Raw genomic sequence first — 21428 nt, 5'->3', positions numbered from 1 at the left:
GATGGGAGCTTTCAATTGATGAAGGTGATGGAGCCCCTTACTACGTTTAACTGGGTTATTGATGCCCCTGAAATTCCAGGTAAGAAAATTAAAACCATTCCCTCCAGTTGGATGGACTACACTAGGCTGAGTCATGTCTTAAGAGAGAGAGAGGGCGTGTAAAGGACAAGGTACAATGTAAACTAAAGATCTTAGTTGACTCTAATAGAGCAAATTTAAAAAACAAAGACAAGCAACAAAGTGCAAAAAAACATATAAAAACTATATACAAATAAAGAGGGAAAAACCACTTCCCTCACAACCTCCCTTGCCAAAGCATCTCCCCAACTGAGATGCAAGCAAAACCCTAAATACAAAAACAAGTTTAGAGTAAAGCATGATAACTCTTACACCGTGCTACCTGAGATTTGTGACCAATTAACAAGAGTAAACCAGCCATGTATAGAGTCTAAGGAAAACTAACCTCGGTTAAGAGAGATTTCAGAGCAATAAAAGTGGAAAAACTGCAACTGAACCATGAAAACAGCCAGATATTGGCATTTGAGGCAGCTTAGAACAAAGTAAAATAGTAATGATACAAATAAAAAGCAATAAAGTGAGTGGAATAAAGAATATATAGATATATATATAAATATATGCATATCTGCATTGTATCACATTATAGTGGGGAGTCAACTGTATACTCACCAACATGGGTTGGTAATGAAAAGAAAACAATAACGACATTCAAGTGTCAATGAACCCAGAAAAGTTGGCTACGCTAGCCAACCAGTCTGCCAGCTGGCCTGCTAACTAGCCTGCTAACAAGACCAGCTAACCAACCATTTGTTCCACACCATGCGGTACAACAGCCGCTTTCACGTTCTTGTTGATGAAATCGGCTGCTAGAGCCGGGTCCTCGAATCTGTGCGTCAATAACTGCAATCAATATATATATTTACACTCAGTGTGTCATCTTGATTGCTGGTGAAAAGTTCATTTATTTTGTAGAATTGTCCGTCTCTCTTCCTCTCTCTCTCTCTCTCTCTGTCGTGGTTATAGTGGATAGTTCAGAGTGACATTCATTCGTTTCATTATAGAATGAATGTTTCGGCGGTTGTCGTTCTTCGCGTTCAATGATACCGAATTCCTAGCTGCAGATTAGTAATTAATATCAAAGACTTGTTCTTATTCTGTCGGTATCGATAGTCTAAGAGTTTAACCACGTGGTATGGTTAAAATATTCAGCAATGGTCTACAACCTTTGTCTCCCCTAATGGAGAAAAACATGGTCTGCAACCTTTAGCCATCTCGTAATTGAGGTAAGCTCGGTCTGCTGATCGAAAACCAGAGTGGGGGTTTTTAATGTGGCCTCACCGTCTCCCATGAGCTTCCCCAAGTTGTGAGAAACGGACCAGTTCGTAGCTGGATTCTTCACCAATCTTTTATACTTTTTTCGGAACATGAAATTTGTTCGTACCTCAAGTTCTGTGAGGTGGAAGGATTTCCTTTGTTCTCCATGAAAATCTACTCTCTCTATACTGTGTGTCCATAAGGAGATCCTCAGGAATTCCGACCTCTCTGACCACAACAACCTAGTTGAAGGAGGCAAGGGGGAGGCAGGGAGAGGGGGATGGGGCTTGCTATAAGAAAAAAGGCCAACGTCATGACAGTAGTGAGTGTTGCAACCGAGGACAGACGATTTTCAGCACTCGGCGGTTCCGTTCTGTGAGCTTGTGTGGCCTACCACTTTGCGCCTGAGATGTTGTTGCTCCTAGACGTTTCCACACTAACAGCACTTACAGTTGATGGGGCAGCTTTAGCATGGCAGAAATTTAACGACCTGACTTGGAAAGGTGGCATCCTATAACGGTGCCACGTTGAAAGTCACTGAGCTCAGTAAGGCCATTCTACTGCCAATTTTTGTCTATGGAGATTGCATGGCTGTATCCTTGATTTTAGCAAAGGGTGTGGCTGAAATAGCCGAATCCACTACTTTGAAGGGGTGTCCACAAATCAAATCAAATTGTATTGGTCACATACACATGTTTAGCAGATGTTATTACGGGTGTAGCGAAATTATTGTTTATAGCTCCAACAGTGCAGTAGTATCTAACAAGTAATATGTAACAATTTCACAACTTTAGACACAAATCTAAAGTGAAGGGATGGAATTAAGAATATATAAATATTTGGACGAGCAATGTCCGAGGGGCATAGACTAAAATACAGTAGATTAGAATAGAATACGTACATATGATATGAGTAATGTAAAATATGTAAACATTACTAAAGTGACTAGTGTTCCATTATTAAATTGGCCAGTGATTTCAAGTCTATGTATATAGGGCAGCAGCCTCTAAAGTGCTAGTGATTGCTATTTAACAGTCTAATGGCCTTGAGATAGAAGCTGTTTTTCTGTGTCTCGGTCTCAGCTTTGATACACCTTTACTGACCTCACCTTCTGGATGATAGTGGGGTGAACAGGCAGTGGCTCGGGTGGTTGTTGTCCTTGATTATCTTTTTGGCCTTCCTATGACATCGGGTGTTGTAGGTGTCCTGGAGGGTAGTTAGTTTTTCCCAGGTGATGCATTGGATAGACCGCACCACCCTCTGGAGAATCTTGCGGTTGCGGGAGGTGCAGTTGCCATACGAAAAGGTGATACAGCCTGACTGGATGCTCTCAATTGTGCATCTGTAAACTTTTGTGAGGGTTTTAGGTGTCAAGTCAAAATTATTCAGCCTCCTGAGGTTGAAGAGGTACTGTTACACATATATAGTGTACTTTTACAAAAGAAGACATTGTTACTATCCTTTTTCCATGCGATGGGACCCTCGATGCTCCATCTGTGACTACTGATGATATCACCTGCAAACTCAAGTTTCTGTCCCAAAAGAGGTCAAGGCAATTTCTTCATGGTTCCACTCTTAGTTAGTATGTGCACACTAAAATAATACAGAGAGGACTATGAAAACAGAAAGAGCCTACGGTGGTCCGACACAACCCACTGTTGTAGTATTGCACTAAATGGTGGGAGATCCTTAATAAGGCTTCTCTGGACCTAACTGTCCTTGTCATTGACCTCACACAGAAGGGACTTACTGGTACCCAGACAGAAACCTAAAACTTCCTCCCTATCTAAACAGATCCGTTTTAGATGTGACATCCAAACCTTTGAATCTAGTGTATAAGAATTGCCCTCAATCTGATGCAGATCATTATTTTTTGATCTCTCTACTTGGTTGACCAAACTTTACCATCGCTACCAGACCAGAGGCTCAAAAAACACAGGAGGAGAAGGAGAAGAGGCAAGGGCACCACGCAGACGCAACCAGCGCGGTGCGAACAGGGTCCAGACCCACTACTAGTCAACCTATCTGCTGATACTCTCAGTGAAGATGAAGAGACTATGTTTAGCGAGGGACTTTCCTTTGTCCCTACACAGAGAACCAACACCTTTCAAACCAAGGTAGAACTTTTCAAGTTTTTTTTATTCCATTAAGCTGAATTACCTCTTGAGGTCTGAAATGCTAATGACGATAACCATCCAGTATTCAGATCAAAGAGCACATTCGACCACCCTGTAAATAACTTGGCTATTGATATGTTTTGCCAACTTGTGGAGAGAGATGTTGTTACATTATTTGTTGCTAATGAAAATACAAAATACATTTCCAACTGCAGTAAGATACAAAGGGAAATGCTTAATTCCAGCTCTAAAAATCCCAACCTTATCTTCAAGGGCTGTGATAAAGGAGGTGGATTCGCAATCATTAATAGATCTTATTATGATGGAGAAATCCATAGACAATTGTTTGTCACTTACTCTTACCGCAAACTCAAAGGTGACCCTACCTGTGTGTATAAAACCAACATTCATTTTTTTGAAGGCTTTTCTGGATTTTTTTTCCTCATTTTATCTGTCATAGTTGACGTGTACCTATGACGAAAATTACAGGCCTCTCATCTTTTTAAGTGGGAGAACTTGCACAATTGGTGGCTGACTAAATACTTTTTTGCCCCACTGTATATAGTAATAGAAATCATGGTAGAAACTACCCCTGATCATTTGGTCAGATAACTGTGTGTGTGTGTCTGTGTGTAGCTATCTAATGACTTTAGTTATGCTAGGTGATGATTTGGCTTATCATGTTCATCTCTATATAGAAGAAATGGAGGAAGCACCTCTAGATCTAGGACCTGGTTATATTATTATGGCCCTCACGGAAGTGACCACTGAGGACCTTGTTGAACAGAATGTGGCCGTGAAGAGAAATGAAGAGGAACAACGTCCCACCAGGCATCATCGGATGTACCAGCCCCAAGATCAACTCAACTCATTTCAGCAGAGGCTCCTCCAAGCCTTTGAGAGAGATGCAGTCGGATCTGATCCTCACAGGAAGGAGGATGGTAGAGACCAATTTTTGCCATGAGCCTGTTGCCAACCCGGAAGAGGCTGTCTCAGCAAGAAAAGCAGCGGTCAAGGTTAAAATTCCTCAGCTGGTCATTCAATGGTCTTTTTTTTCACAACACAGGTAGTGTGATTGGTATTGCGACAGTTAAGTAAAGTGGATCATTTTGGAAGTATACAGTGCATTGGGGAATGTATTCAGACCTCTTGACTTTTTCCAGAGTTTGTTACGTTACAGCCTTACTCTAAAAATGATTACATTGTTTTTTTCCTCCCATCAATCTACACCCCATAAAGACAAAGCAAAAACAGGTTTTTAGACATTTTTGCACAATTATAAAAAAAGACATACTGATATATTACAATTATATAAGTATTTAGACCCTTTACTCAGTACTTTGTTGAAGCGCCTTTGGCAGCGATTACAGCCTTGAGTCTTCTTGGGTGGTACAAGTTCGGCACAACTGCATTTGGGGATTTCTCCCATTCTTCTCTGCAGATCCTCTCAAACTCTGTCAGGTTGGATGGGGTGCAAAGTTATTTTCAGGTCTCTCCAGAGATGTTCTATCGGGTTCAAGACTGGGCTTTGGCTGGGCCACTCAAGGACATTCAGAGATTTGTACCGAAGCCACTCCTGGGTTGTCTTGGCTGTGTGCTTAGGGTCATTGTCCTGTTGGAAGTTGAACATTCCCCCCATTCTGAGGTCCTCAGCACTCTGGAGCAGGTTTTCATGAAGGATATCTCTGTACTTTTCTCTGTTCATCTCGTCTCCCAGTCCCTGCCACTATAAAACATCTCCACCTCATGATGCTGCCACCACCATGCTTCATCGTAGGGAGGGGGCCAGGTTTCCTCCAGACGTGGCACTTTGTATTCAGGCCAAAGACTTCAATCTTGGTTTCATCAGACCAGAGAATCTTGTTTCTCATGGTCTTAGAGTCCTTTAGGTGCCTTTTGGCAAACTCCAAGTGGGCTGTCATGTTCCTTTTACTGAGGAGTGGCATCCGTCTGGCCACTCTGCCATAATGGCCTGATTGGTGGAGTGCTGCAGAGATGGTTGTCCTTCTGGAAGGTTCTCCCATCTCCACAGAGGAATTCTGGAGCTCTGTCAGTGACCATCGAGTTCTTGGTCACCTCCCTGATCAAGGACCTTCTCCCCCGATTTAACAGTTTGGCAGGGCGGCCAGCTCTAGGAAGTGTCTTTGTGGTTCTAAACTTCTTCCATTTAAGAGTGATGGAGGCCACTGTATTCTTGGGGAACTTCAAGGCTGCAGACATCTTTTGGTACCCTTCCCCAGATCTGTGCCTGGACACAATCCTGTCTCGAAACTCTATGGACAGTTCCTTCAACCTCATGGCTTGGTTTTTGCTCTGACATGCACGGTCAACTGTGTGACCTTATATAGATGACGTGTGTGCCTTTCCAAATCATGTCCAATCAATTGAATTTACCAATCAAGTTGTAGAAACATCTCAAGGATGATTAATGGAAACAGGATGCACCTGAGCTCAATTTCGAGTCTCATATTAAAACACCTGAATACTTACGTAAATAAGGTATTTGTTTTTTATTTTTAATACATTTGCAAAAATGTCTAAAAACCTGTTTTCACTTTGTCATGATGGGATATTGTTTGTAGACTGATAAGGATTTTTTTTTATTTCATCCATTTTAGATTAAGGCTGTAACATAACAACATGTGGAAAAGGGGAAGTGGTCTGAATACTTTCTGAATGCACTGTACAAAGGAATAATATGAGGCAAGTTTATAGCTGTTGTTTCTGGATTAGAAAATACCCTGAAACAACAATTTGCTGTCTAAATATTTGCCTATCATATTTTTTTATCTGAAATACAAATTCCATGAGTAAACAGCAAGAGTTCCCAACTTTACTACACTGCTCCAATATTTATGCCACTAACTACACTATACAAGCAGTATTTGTTAACAAAAATCTCACCTTCTATGGTGTTATATTATGTAATGTGTGTATGTGTTGTTTTTCTTTTCCATTCCAGAGATGGAGTCAAATTTGCCGACCAGCTCACAGGAAGGACAAGAGGAGAGGAGTTGTCTGGTTTATGTTTTGATCACCCTCCCTTTCCTTTCACACGAGTCAATTCTGTTTCAATTCATAAAGTAAATTGTTACTAAATTCTTAGGATAGCATTCATTATTAATGTTACATAGATTTCTGAATTGACTGAATTAAAACACACACACCTGAGAATTCATTCCATCGACTGGTCCATGACGTCCAGGGGCCATTTGTTTGTTTAGCTGTGTTATGGCTACACATTCTTTAATCACACGCACACTGCTCTTCTCGAGGCACCTCACATTTTCAGTGCCCCTCCCTTTTATCTCCCTCTGCCTGAGGTAGCTGTTGAGATGAATGGTGGTGGCTAACCATAGGGATGGAGCAGATGCCGGTAGAGGGTAGAAGTAAGGCAGACTGGTGATGGGGTGTGTTGACTGTCTAGATTCTCCTTTGGAGAGAGAGTAATACAAACTGTATTTCCTTGACTCCTCATGTCCTCTCTCCTCGCCTCCTTCTCAAAGACCATTGGAGGAAGGCTTAGAGAGAGGGAATGTCAGGTTCATTCATACTGACCTCCTCCAATGGGTTTTGAGCGGGAGGTGAGGAGAGAGGACCTGAGGAATCAAGGAAATGCAACTGAGATTTTCTAAATGACCTCAAATGAGATTTTCCAACTTACCTTACCTTAAACCTTACCTATGTCCTTGTTAGTAGGCTTTTTGAGTATAAAATGGATGGACTTCATAACATAAATAGTTACTCAATACTTAGGATAGCAATCATTATTACTTGTACATAGATTGCATGAAAATTGACTCACACACCGGAGAATTCAGATACTCTTGTTGTTATTTTATGAAACTAAAGGTGAAATTTGTGTTGACCTAAATGTTAGCTACACGTGAACTTTTAGTTTTTTCAGACACACACTCCTCCTCCACTCCTCTCTGCACCTCAGATCTCCAGTGCCCCACCCACTCTCTCTTTATGGCCATGTCTGAAGTCCCCTACTATGTCTAGGCTGCATATGAGTAGTCCCTGTATCTGCCTGCAGTTGTGTCAAAAAGACACTCTTGTTGTTCTCTTACAGATTACATGGATTTAGCTACACATACAGTTTTGTATTTTTACACGAACATAAATGCAGACACACACCTCTTTCAATACTTGATTTATTTTTTGTAACATTTTCACAACACACATATCTGTCATGTTCTTTCCTGTACTTGAATACTTATTAAATGAAAACAAATGTCATAGTCAGTTGTTTAATTTGTTTATTAGTATCTAATATATATCTCCTTATTTCCTTCCTACACCTTTGCAGATCTAAGACAAGATGAAAATAAAAACATATTCTCTTCCTATTTTTTTTTTCCACCTGCATTTTGTCAGACCAGTGAAGATGGTGGAAAACTGTACTATTTGTATGGACCCTAGGTTACCCTTTCCCATTGTTATAATACTAACGGTATGTCGTATAACCTTAATTAGAGATCCTCCCCATGCAAGGTGTGTACAATACTGATGTTAATGGGAGGGGAAGGCGTTAAGGTGTGGTCTTTACTCCCAAATGTCACTTAATATAGCTTCCAAATGAAGAGAGACAATGAGACATAACAAATACGGAGGAAATAATGCTATTTTATGGACAACGGTGGATGGTTCATAAAATAACCTTTGTGTTAGGAGGCTCTTAAAAGAGCCGTTTCACTCCACTGCATACTGCCATGGGACTTAACCTGCTGGGGATGAGAAGAAGGTGGTCAGCTTCTCCCTCACCTGGAGTGCCTGCCTGGGGGCGTTGTTGGCACCTGCCCTGGTGACATCAGGTAGGTGACCATTTGGCATGAACATCTCCATCCGGAGCGGCTCCTGGAATGACCTCCGCAGGTATTTGTGGAGAACGCGTGGCCTTCATGCAGGCATCGACATTTGAGGGGCTAAGACCAAGCACTCTCCAATACATTCTCCATCGGGCTGCCAGAATCCCAAAGGTACATTCAACAACTAACCTTGCCCTGGACAGTTTGTTGAAGATCCTTACAGGCCTTGGTAATGGCAGCTGGCATCCAGCGTAGGGCCTCATGAGGTTGGGCCTCAAAGGGAAGGCCTCGTCGCCAACGAAGACATGGGGAATGGGCCCCAGGTCAACAGCCCCAGGGAGTGATGCAGGTGGTGGAATCTCCAGGTTGGAATCTCTGAAAATGCCTCGCTGAAGGCAGAGTCCTGGAGGGGCCCACCATCACTTCTCTTGCCATAAGCGCCAACATTGACGACGCTGAAACAGTAGATGGCATCTACAACAGCCAAGAGTACTTTATATGTACACTTGTAGTTGTAGAATTGCGAACACAAGCACTGTAGAGCCTGGATTACTACATGTTTCCCGTCAATGGATCCAAGACAGTTGGGGAAATTAGAAGCGATGGCCCTCCAGTCTTCCTCCTTGGGGACAGGCATGTATTCACTGACCAGACAGTCCAAAATGGCTTGGGCCACAGAGGGGGCAATGTCTGCCACCGTGGATCATCCAAATCGGAAGCTGAATCACTTGAATTTAGCTTACCGGAGACAAATCGCCAGGCGTTCAACTGGGCTGATGGACTCCCGGTGGTTGGTATCCATCCGGGCGATCCTGGCTCCAACCATCTGGAGCAGGTGATCAAACTGGCTAAGGTCCAGACGAAAGTAGTTTCGGAATTCCTCTCCAAACAATCAAAGCTCTTGAATGAGATGGTGGAACTCCCCTGCCTGCTTTCGGGGCTTCAACCATCTCTGGACACACACAGACCTGCGCTTTCGGCGATCAAGACCACCTTGCTCAATGTTGGTCTCATTGTTGAAAGAGCCTACTCTGTACTATCTTGACTATTTATTATTGCATTTCCCTCCAAAACTATGCATTTTGGAGGGAAATTATATTATAGGCTGTCACAATAAATTTGTAGATGTCATCGAATAAATAATATGTATGCTGCTTGGCAAATAAATGAATAAAATATTGAAATAAATTCTGCAGTCATTGTTTTTTATTATGTAATCCCACTGTTTTCTTTACTGGATATGTGTGCAACAAAAGTTCAACATTCACATTTTGCTACATTCTGTCAAGTCTATCTATACAAATTGATGCATGCATTCGATAAATCCAGCATATGCACCTCACAGAACGCAATGCAACTGCCTCTGCAACGCAACGCTGCAAGGCAAACACAGCATTCCATTGGAAATGAATGTACATCTGGTGTACCAAAACGCAATGCCACAGTTGGTGTGTTTGAGGTGTAATGCCTCGATCACACCAACAGTATAATTGCATTTTGGTGCACAGAAGTACATTGATTTCCAACGGAATGCTGCCTTTGCCCTGCAGCATTGCATTGAGCAAAATAGTACGCATCATCTGGATATGTGTGAAAGAAAAGTTCAACATTCACCTTCTGCTACCATTTCTGTCAAGCCGTCTACGCATACAGTTTGACGCATACGTTTGATAAATCCAACATCTGCACCACACAGAACGTACTGCCTCTGCAACGCAATGCTGCAAGGCAAACACAGCGTTCCATTGGAAATGAATGTACTTCTGGTGTATCAAAATTCAACAATGCTGTTGGTGTGACCGAGGCATAAGGGACATGCTGGTGAGTACAGGCTCTTATGACACATCAAAATAAGGAACATCTGGATGATGCTACTGGCTTCTTACCCAGCCGCAATTGTGTGGCCTGTACAGGTATTCGTCACAAATAAAGAATACACCATCAATAGATTCATTACCTGAGGTTTTAACAATGTTTTGTATCTGCTGTCTTGTCCATGCTGCTTGCAATACACTGGTATTACACGCAGACAACTATGGTTACACATCAACGAGCATCGCAGTGCCATCTGAAGAAATGACCTAAACCCACCAGTGTCCAGACATTCATGAGGCTAATCATGCTGTGACTGATCTTAAGTTCTCGGTGTGCCATTGACAATGTTTTCTCAAGCGGCAGATGCCGCAATATGGATGAGCGCCTTCTCTAGTGAGAAGCACGATAGATCTTCTAGTTAAAAACTCTACACCCGGCCTCCTGAGTGGCGTAGCGGTCTAAGGCACTGCATCGCTGTGCTTGAGGCATCACTACAGACACGGGTTTGATCCCGGGCTGTATCACAGCCAGCCACGACCGGGAGACCCATGAGGTAGCGCACAATTGCCCCAGCGTCGTCCGGGTTAGGGGAGGGTTTGGACGGCCGGGACGTCCTTGTCCCATCGCACTCTAGTGAATCCTGTGGCGGGCCTGGGCACATGCATGCACGCTGACACGGTTGCCAGTTGTATGGTGTTTCCTCTGACACATTGGTGCGGCTGGCTTCCGGGTTAAGCGAGCAGTGTGTCAAGAAGCAGTGCGGCTTGGCAGGGTCTTGTTTTGGAGGATGCATGGCTCTCGACCTTCGCCTCTCCTGAGTCTGTAACTCTACACCCTCAAGGGCTTAGTGAGGAATTGGACCTTGTATGTTTCTTATGTTATGTAGCACAGACTGTTGTCTCTTTCCAATTATATGTGGCATTTTAATTGTTGATCCCTGTGGAACACTTTCAACACCTTGTAGAGTCCTTGCCCTGACGAATTTAAGCTGTTCTGTGGGCAACATGGGGAGGGGGGGGGGGCTGGGTGCAACTCCATATTAGGAAGGTGTTCTTAATGTTTTGTACAGTTCCCGCTACATACTTTGAAAAAATATGGTAGCATCTGTCTCTCTGTCTGTCATAAAATAATCCAGAATCCGGTGAATCCAGAAAAAAAACTTCTGGTAATTTCTTCTGGGAAGCTAACAGTTAAGTATTTTCCAATTGCAATAAAAGCCAACTGATTACTGCTCTAAGACATATGCTCTGTTAAGCTCCTTGGTTGAACACACCCAGTCATTAAACTGACAGGAGCAGGCATCAACAGTCAACACACAACTAAAACTTTCAATGGACTACACAATAGTTGTCGTAGTCTTCTTCTTCTGTAATTTAAAAAAAAGTTAAATTAATGTAGGAGAGTAACACATTTAGATCTGGAAAAAGATAATACAAACAAAAAAACATGCGTTTTCTATTTTGTTTTTTGTCCCATCTTTGAAATGCAAGAGAAAGGCCATAATATAATATTGCAGTTTAGGCACAATTTCGATTTTGGCCAATAGATGGCAGCACTGTATGTGCAAAGTTCCAGATTGATCCAGTGAAGCATTGCAATACTGGACAATATTCTTTGTGTGTTATATCTGGAGTACTTCTCCTGTCCTATTCGGTGTCCTATGTGAATCTAAGTGTGCGTTCTCTAATTCTCTCCTTCTCTCTCTCGGAGGACCTGAGCCCTAGGACCATGCCCCAGGATTACCTGACATGATGACTCCTTGCTGTCCCCAGTCCACCTGGCCGTGCTGCTGCTCCAGTTTCAACTGTTCTGCCTTCTTATTATTCGAACATGCTGATCATTTATGAACATTTGAACATCTTGGCCATGTTCTGTTTTAATCTCCACCCGGCACAGCCAGAAGAGGACTGGCCACCCCACATATGCTCTCTCTAATTCTCTCTTTTTTTTCTTCTCTCTCTCGGAGGACATGAGCCCTAGGACCATGCCCCAGGACTACCTGACATGATGACTCCTTGCTGTCCCCAGTCCATCTGACTGTGCTGCTGCTCCAGTTTCAACTGTTCTGCCTTATTATTATACGACCATGCTGGTCATTTATGAACATTTGAACATCTTGGCCATGTTCTGTTATAATCTCCACCCGGCACAGCCAGAAGAGGACTGGCCACCCCACATAGCCTGGTTCCTCTCTAGGTTTCTTCCTAGGTATTGGCCTTTCTAGAGAGTTTTTCCTAGCCACCGTGCTTCTACACCTGCATTGCTTGCTGTTTGGGGTTTTAGGCTGGGTTTCTGTACAGCACTTTGAGATATCAGCTGATGTACGAAGGGCTATATAAATACATTTGATTTGATTTGATTTGATATTCTTTTAAATATTAAGTCAGCCCAAATGTGCCGAATTGCTCAATTGATACATTTTCAAGCACATAACTTTAAAGAACATACATGTTTTATTACCATATAATTTTTGTAAGTTTACACATTCCCAGGAATGTAATACATGATGGATCATAAGCTTATACGCTAACTTTTACACATCTAGATGGCCGGGCAGGGTGAGTGTGGAGCCAAAGACAGCAGGGGTTCAAACTGTAGAACCCAGCTCCTACATTTGAATATAAACATGTATTTTATCAAACAAAACTATGCTACATTTCATCTCTGGGACACTCAGGATGACAAATCAGAACAAGATTACTGAATGTAAGTACATTATTTATCTTTAGAGGTGAATGTATCAAACCAGTTGCTGTGATAAAAGTTTTTTGTTGTTGTGCACCATCCTCAAACAATAGCATGGCATTTTTTTCACTGTAATAGCTACTGTAAATTGGTCAGTGCGTGTTTGTGTCTCTCACATGTGTAGGCAGACCATTCCATAAAAATGGAGCTCTATAGGAGAAAGCCCTGCCTCCAGCTGTTTGCTTAGAAATTCTAGGGACAGTTAGGAGGCCTGCGTCTTGTGACCGTAGCGTACGTGTAGGTATGTACGGCAGGACCAAATCAGAGAGATAGGTAGGAGCAAGCCCATTTAATGCTTTGTAGGTTAGGAGTAAAACCTTGAAATCAGCCCTTGCCTTGACAGGAAGCCAGTGTAGGGAGGCTAGCACTGGAGTAATATGTTTTTTTGGTTCTAGTCAGGATTCTAGCAGCCGTGTTTAGCACTAACTGAAGTTTATTTAGTGCTTTATCCGGGTAGCCGGAAAGTAGAGCATTGCAGTAGTCTAACCTAGAGGTTAGTAACAAAAGCATGGATTAATTTTTCTGCATCATTTTTGGACAGAAAGTTTCTGATTTTTGCAATGTTACGTAGATGGAAAAAAGCTGTCCTTGAAAGAGTCTTGATATGTTCGTCAAAAGAGAGATCAGGGTCCAGAGTAATGCAGAGGTCCTTCACAGTTTTATTTGAGACTGTACAACCATTAAGATGAATTGTCAGAGTCAACAGAAGATCTCTTTGTTTCTTGGGACCTAGAATAAAGAACAAGCATCTCTGTTTTGTCAGAGTTTAAAAGTAGAAAGTTTGCAGCCAGATGGGTTGGAGCATGTAGACTGGGGATTACGGGGCAGGTGGGCAGCGATATGGAATACACAGAGAAAACTGGAGATCTTAGTTATGGTGGTAATACTACAATGGGCCCAAAGCCTGTTTCCTAATAAGCAGAAGATCAAGCAGTTCATTGTGGATATGCCAGCTAAGACTGATGTGATTTGTGTGCAGGAAACATGGCTCAAACTGACTTTTTATATATATTTTAATTTTTTATTTCACCTTTATTTAACCAGGTAAGCTAGTTGATTACAAGTTCTCATTTACAACTGCGACCTGCAAACTACTATAGTCCTTGTCAGATATTAGACCTGGAAGGGCTGGAGAGGGTGGAGGGCCAGGATAGAAGTAAGGTAATGTGGTGTGGGGATTTTAATGCCCAAAATACGCTTTGGGGTGGGAAACGGATGGATGGAAAATATGATAGAAATTAAATATCTGGTGTGTCTGAATGACATCCGAGGGACCAAGATTGATGTAGCCACAGGGAAAGAGTCTGCCTTGGACCTCACTCTGGTATCTAATGCGATGGCATAAATCTGTGAGTAGGAAATATGGGAGGAGTCGACAGTGGGGAGTGCTAATTAACCCATAGTATGCACAGTAGGCCAGAGGGAGGAGGAGGTGTCAGTGGATGGAGTAGGCAGGTGGGTGTTTGGAATGGCAAAGTGGGATCAGTTTCAGGAGCTGAGTGACCAGGTGATGGCTTGAGTGGAAATGAGAGGGGATGTGGATAGTATGAATAACTGGGTGAGAACAGCATTAGTGGGGGCAGCTACTGAGGCTATACCTAAGAGATCAGGGAGGAGGAGGAGGAAAGCAGTCCCATGGTGGACGGAGGAGTGCGGGGCAATGGTGAGGACTAGTAACAGTGCATTTAGAGTACTGAAAATAACGTATAATTTACAACATCTGATTCAGTATAAGCAGGCCCAGGACCTTGTGGGGGGAACAATCCATCAGGCAAAAAGGTCATGTTGGCTTCGGTTCTCTGACACCATTGGAAGGGCGACACCTGTAGAGGATGATTAAGAGGATGGGTGGGGTCAGAAGGGAGTGGGATTATCCATTGTTGACGAGTGGGGAGGACATGGCAGTAACAGATGAGAAGGCAGAGATGATGATGGCCAAAGCGTTTGTCCAAGTGCATAGCTCGGAAAATTTGTCATGGAGGGGGAGAGAAAGAACGAGAGAGGAGCACCCTGGAGTGCTGGATAGGAGGCAGGATGTAAATAATGCGTTGAATACACCATTTACCATGGCAGAGATGAAAAAGGTTAGAACTGGATAAAGGATTTCCTGTTTGGAAGGTCTATCCAGGTGAGGGTGGGGAAGTCTCAGGAAGCTACCTGGGGGATAACAGTACACCGCAGGGGAGTGTGATTAGTCCTCTGTTGTTCTAAATCATGATCAATGATGTTTACTCTCAGGTACGGCCTAATATTGGGAGGTTGTTATTTGCAGATAATGGGGCCATATGGAAGTGGGGAAGAAATGTGCCATATATAGTCAGGAAGGTACAGGAAGCGATTGATGAGGTAGAGCAATGGGCATTAATGTGGGGATTCAGGTTCTCTGTAGAGAAAACTCAGACAGTGTTCTTTACCAGGAGGAAGGTGGGAGATGAAGTACGCTTGAGGTTATATGGGAAAAACTTGGAGAGGTTGGGGGCCTTTAGGTTCCTTGGGGTGTACTTTGACACTAGGATGACATAGGCAGAACACATTGAGAGAGCGGTGGGAAAGTGTAAGGTGCTAAATGTGATTCGCTGTCTGACGGGGAAAAAGTGGGGGGCTGGACGTTCCTCATTGAGGACCATGGATGTTGCATTGATCTGATCTATAATAGACTATGGCAGTATAGTGTATGGTTGGGCAGCCCAAACCTCATTGGAAAGGCTAGATGTCATACAGGGGCAAGGACTCAGGATATGTAGTGGGGCGTTTCGGAACTTCCCAGTCTCTGAACTACAGGTGCAGGTGGGGGACATGCCATTGCAGATTAGGAGACCGCAGCTTGCAATGAATTATTGGATAAACCTACAGGGACATGGGGTGTCTCATCCTGCGAAAGAGATTTTACAGGCATGCTGGGAACATGAGTGAGGACAGAACACGAGCTTTGGGTGGGTGGGTAATACCCAGGCAAAGGAAATGGGACTGTATGGAAGGGAGTTTAGTCCAATGGTAGCTATTCCTGTAAACCCACCATGGCTACTCCCACCTCCAGTAGTTGATCTAGAAGTGTTGGAGAGACTTTGGAAAGATAGGGAGGGTGTTGATCCATCTATAGATGTCTGGATACTGTTTATCAGGATTTTGTGGCCATTTACACAGATGGTTCAAAAGATCCAAGGACAGGATGTACTCTGTCAGTATTTGTAGTGCAAAAATGTGGAGTGGTAGTCATGAAACGTATTACAGATCATCTGGCTGTATATATGGCGAAGCTGATGGCCAAACTGTTGGCCTTGCAGTGGGTGGTGGAAGTCAAGCCAGACAGTAGTTCTTTGTTCTGAGTCATGTACAGTGTTGATGAGACTGCAGTCTTTTAGCTCACGTAGCAGACAAGACCTGCTTTATGATGTACTACAAATCCATGGCATGATTAGACAGATGGGTATACAGATAAGATTTACTTGGGAGGAGCTATAGGAGGACAGGCTCATTATAATGGCTGGAATGGAATCAAAGGAAAGGTATCGAACACATAAAGAATATGGAAACCATGTTTGATTCCGTTCTATCAATTCCATTCCAGACATTAATGAGGCCGTCCTCCTATAGCTCCTCCTACCAGCCTCCACTGGTCCCAGCTCATGTGGGGGTGAAGGGGAACGAGGCAGTTGATGTTCTGGCTAAACAAGTACTTAGTAGTGTGAATGTTGATGTTGTAGTTTCAATGAGCAAGGCAGAGACAAAAAGCCTGATATGGACAGTGGTGGTGCAAAGATTGCAGGAGCAGTGGAATAGAGATACTAAGGGCAGGCATTTCAAATCAAATCAAACTTTATTTGCCACATGCTAAATACAAAAAGTGCAGACTTTACCGTGAAATGCTTACTTACAAGCCCTTAACCAACAGTGCAGTTCAAGGAGAAGAAAATATTTACCAAGTAGGCTAAAATAAAAAGTAATAATAAAAAGTAACACAATAAGAATAGGATAGTTGAGGTAATCTGTACATGTAGGTGGGGGTGAAGTGACTATGCATAGGTAACAAACAAACAGCGAGTAGCAGCAGTGTACAAGGGGGTGGTGTCAATGTAAATTGTCCGATGGTGATTTTTATGAATTGTTCAGCAGTCTAATGGCTTGGGGGTAGAAGCTGTTGAGGAGCCTTTTGGTCCTAGACTTGGCGCTTCAGCACCACTTGCCGTGCGGTAGCAGAGAAAACAGTCTATAACTTGGGTGACTGGAGTCTCTGACAATTGTATGGGCTTTCCTCTGACACTGTCTATTATATAGATGGATGGTCTGGATGGTCCTCCAAATGCAGAGGAAAGTCAGCGAGGATGGCAGGAAGAGACAGAAGTGAGGAGGCTATTTTTTACAAAATTAAGGGTGGGACACAGCCGGTTTAATTTAAATGTGATAGGAAAGCATCCAATAGGAAAGTTTGATTATTGTCAGGAAACAGAGAGAGTGGAGCATGTATTGATAGTGTGGGCAGTAAGAGGGAGAGAGAGGCTGAAATATAGTATGATGGAGAAGGGGATACACAAAATGAGTTTAAAGAGTATATTGAGTTGAATGTCATTAGATACAGTCTCAAACATTGTAACTTTATTTTCAAGAGAAATGGGGCTGGCCTGTAGGATTTAGTTGGTCTCCGGCCCACACTCCAGTACAGTAGGTGGTGGTAATGGACCATAACGTTGAATGCCAACCGCCAATAAACCCCAACAAAGAAGAGTTCATACTGAGAATTGATCAATCCAGAGAACTGAATGGAGTGAGTGAGGGAAATTATGCAATGCCACTAAAATGTTGCATACAAACAATGGATTCCCTCATCTGCAGTACAAAAATGACTTTTACAGTGACAGCTCTTATCAAAGCACTAAAATCTATATTTTCAACAATGTTCAGTGGTTAGAGGATCGAGACTCTTTGGCTCTGTGTATAAGGCTATGGTTTCCGTTCGTGATTGCACAACTCCTGCACGAGAGGCCATTGCAGCTTTAAGCCAATGCAATGGAAAAGTTCTGGAGGCCACCCTTGTTTTTAACCAACTGTTGTGCACTTTTTTATTTCAGCCATACTGAAGTTTAACACAGCCTTTAGGATGATGCTGTTAGCTGTCATTGTCCACCAGGACGGTGAACATGTGTTCAAGTACCAATGACCGCTGCTACACCTCAAAGGCTATTGGTTCCATATTGACTCCATATTGTAAAACTGGACTAACTGAGAAAGGCTTGAAGACAACCCAATCAATTGCATGTTTGTTCAGCGCTTGGTCATTGCTCTCTGTCCGTTTGCTCGGTCATTTAGTCTTTCAGAGGATGCATTGCACCAGCTCTCTCCACCATGTTGATTCTACAGGGGTATATGAGACCAATGTTCTTTACCATCAGGACTCTCACTGGATAATGTGCAGAGGCACTTGCCATCATTTGAGACCTGAGTCATTGCTTCAAGGAAGTGCTCATCTCAGCGGTTGCTTCTAAGGAATCACTCCTGTTTCTGTGTCCGAGGTGGCTCTATGCATCTTAACCTGGCCCCTTTGTCTTGGAATTAACATTATTTTAATATGACTTGACCTCCATTAAAGCAACTTAAGCCATGTTTTTTTTCTTATTACATTTTTAAACCTTTTACTTCAGTTTATTTGAAAGGAACCATGCATCCCAGGACTATAGCTTCACTTCAAGAGTTAAGTTTTATTAAAAAAACACTTAAAATTGTTGAATCATTGTCTAACCGCATATTTGAAACCTTGGCAAGTTCCAGCTTGTTTTTAAATAGTATCTGCCATCATAATGGCTAAACATCTTATGGATGTGATGGAAGTTTTTTCCCACTTTTTATAGCTACTGTTTACAGGCCTCCTGGGTCATATACAGGGTTCCTCACTGAGTTCCCTGAATTCCTATCGGACCTTGTAGTCATGGCAGATAATATTCACATTTTTGGTGACTTTAATTATTCACATGGAAAAGTCCACAGACCCACTCCAATAGGCTTTCGGAGTCATCATCGACTCAGTGGGTTTTGTCCAACATGATTCCGGACCTACTCACTGCCACGGTCATACTCTGGACCTAGTTTTGTCCCATGGAATAAATGTTGTGGATCTTAATGTTTTTCCACATAATCCTGGACTATTGGACCACCATTGTATTACGTTTGCAATCGCAACAAATAATCTGCACAGACCCCAACAAAGGATCATCAAAAGTCGTGCTATAAATTCTTGGATAACCCAAAGATTCCTAGAGGCCCTTCCAGACTCCCTCCACCTACCAAGGACGTCAGTGCGAAAATCAGGAGTGCAAAAATCAGTTAACCACCTAACTGAGGAACTCAATTTAACCTTGCGCAATAACCTAGATGCAGTTGCACCCCTAAAAACTAAAAAAATGTGTCATAAGAAACTAGCTCCCTGGTATACAGAAAATACCCGAGCTCTGAAGCAAGCTTCCAGAGAATTGGAACGGAAATGGCGCCACACCAAACTGGAAGTCTTCCGACTAGCTTGGAAAGACAGTACCGTGCAGCATCGAAGACCATCACTGCTGCTCGATCATCCTATTTTTCCAACGTAATTGAGGAAAATAAGAACTATCCAAAATGTATTTTTGATACTGTCGCAAAGCTAACTAAAAAGCAGCATTCCCCTAGAGAGGATGGCTTTCACTTCAGCAGTGATAAATTCATGAACTTCTTTGAGGAAAAGATCATGATCATTAGAAAGCAAATTACGGACTCCTCTTTAAATCTGCGTATTCCTCCAAAGCTCAGTTGTCCTGAGTCTGCACAACTCTCCCAGGACCTAGGATCAAGAGAGACACTCAAGTGTTTTAGTACTATGTCTCTTGACACAATGATGAAAATAATCATGGCCTCTAAACCTTCAAGCTGCATACTGGACCCTATTCCAACTAAACTACTGAATGAGCTGCTTCCTGTGCTTGGCCCTCCTATGTTGAACATAATAAACGGCTCTCTATCCAGCGGATGTGTACCAAACTCACTAAAAGTGGCAGTAATAAAGCCTCTTTGGAAAAAGCCTAACCTTAACCCAGAAAATATAAAAAAAACTATGGGCCAATAATCGAATCTCCCATTCCTCTAATTTAAAAAAAAAAAAGCTGTTGCGTTGCAAGTCACTGCCTTCCTGAAGACAAACAATGCATACGAAACGCTTCAGTCTGGTTTTAGACCCCATCATAGCACTGAGACTGCACTTGTGAAGGTGGTAAATTAACTTTTAATGGCATCAGACCGAGGCTCTGCATCTGTCCTCGTGCTCCTAGACCTTAGTGCTGCTTTTGATACCATCGATCACCACATTCTTTTGGAGAGATTGGAAACCCAAATTGGTCTACACGGACAAGTTCTGGCCTGGTTTAGATCTTATTTGTCGGAAAGATATCAGTTTGTCTCTGTGAATGGTTTATCCTCTGACAACTCAACTGTAAATTTCAGTTTTCCTCAAGGTTTCGTTTTAGGACACATATTTTACCTCTTGGTGATGTCATTCGGAAACATAATATTAACTTTCAATGCTACGCGGATGACACACAGCTGTACATTTCAATGAAACATGGTGAAGCCCCAAAATTGCCCTCGCTGGAAGCCTGTGTTTCAGACATAAGGAAGTGGATGGCTGCAAATGTTCTACTTTTAAACTCGGACAAAACAGAGATGCTTGTTCTAGGTCCCAAGAAACAAAAGAGATATTCTGTTGAATCTGACAATTAATCTTGATGGTTGTACAGTCATCTCAAATAAAACTATGAAGGAAGTTGGCGTTACTCTGGACCCTGATCTCTCTTTTGACGATCATATCAAGGCTGTTTCTAAGACAGTTTTTTTTCCATCTACGTAACATTGCAAAAATCAGAAACTTTCTGTCCAAAAATTATGCAGAAAAATTATCCATGCTTTTGTCACCTCTAGGTTAGACTACTGTAATGCTCTACTTTCCGGCTACCCGGATAAAGCACTAAATAAATTTCAGTTAGTGCTAAACACGGCTGCTAGAATCTTGACTAGAACAAAAAAATTGGATCATATTACTCCAGTGCTAGCCTCTCTACACTGGCTTCCTGTTAAGGCAAGGGCTGGTTTCAAGGTTGTACTGCTAACCTACAAAGCATTAAATGGGCTTGCTCCTACCTATCTCTCTGATTTGGTCCTGCCGTACATACCTACACGTACGCTACGGTCACAAGACGCAGGCCTCCTAACTGTCCCTAGAATTTCTAAGCAAACAGCTGGAGGCAGGGCTTTCTCCTATAGAGATCCATTTTTATGGAATGGTCTGCCTACCCATGTGAGAGACGCAGACTCGGTCTCAACCTTTTAGTCTTTATTGAAGACTCATCTCTTCAGTAGGTCCTATGATTGAGTGTAGTCTGGCCCAGGAGTGTGAAGGTGAACGGAAAGGCTCTGGAGCAACGAACCGCCCTTGCTGTCTCTGCCTGGCCGGTTCCCCTCTTTCCACTGGGATTCTCTGCCTCTCACCCTATTACATGGGCTGAGTCACTGGCTTACTGGTGCTCTTTCATGCCGTCCCTAGGAGGGGTGCGTCACTTGAGTGGGTTGAGTCACTGATGTGAACTTCCTGTCT

This window comes from Oncorhynchus kisutch, linkage group LG8, assembly GCF_002021735.2.
Source record: "Oncorhynchus kisutch isolate 150728-3 linkage group LG8, Okis_V2, whole genome shotgun sequence".
In the NCBI taxonomy this organism is placed as follows: Eukaryota; Metazoa; Chordata; class Actinopteri; order Salmoniformes; family Salmonidae; genus Oncorhynchus; species Oncorhynchus kisutch.
This window is presented reverse-complemented; position numbering follows the sequence as displayed.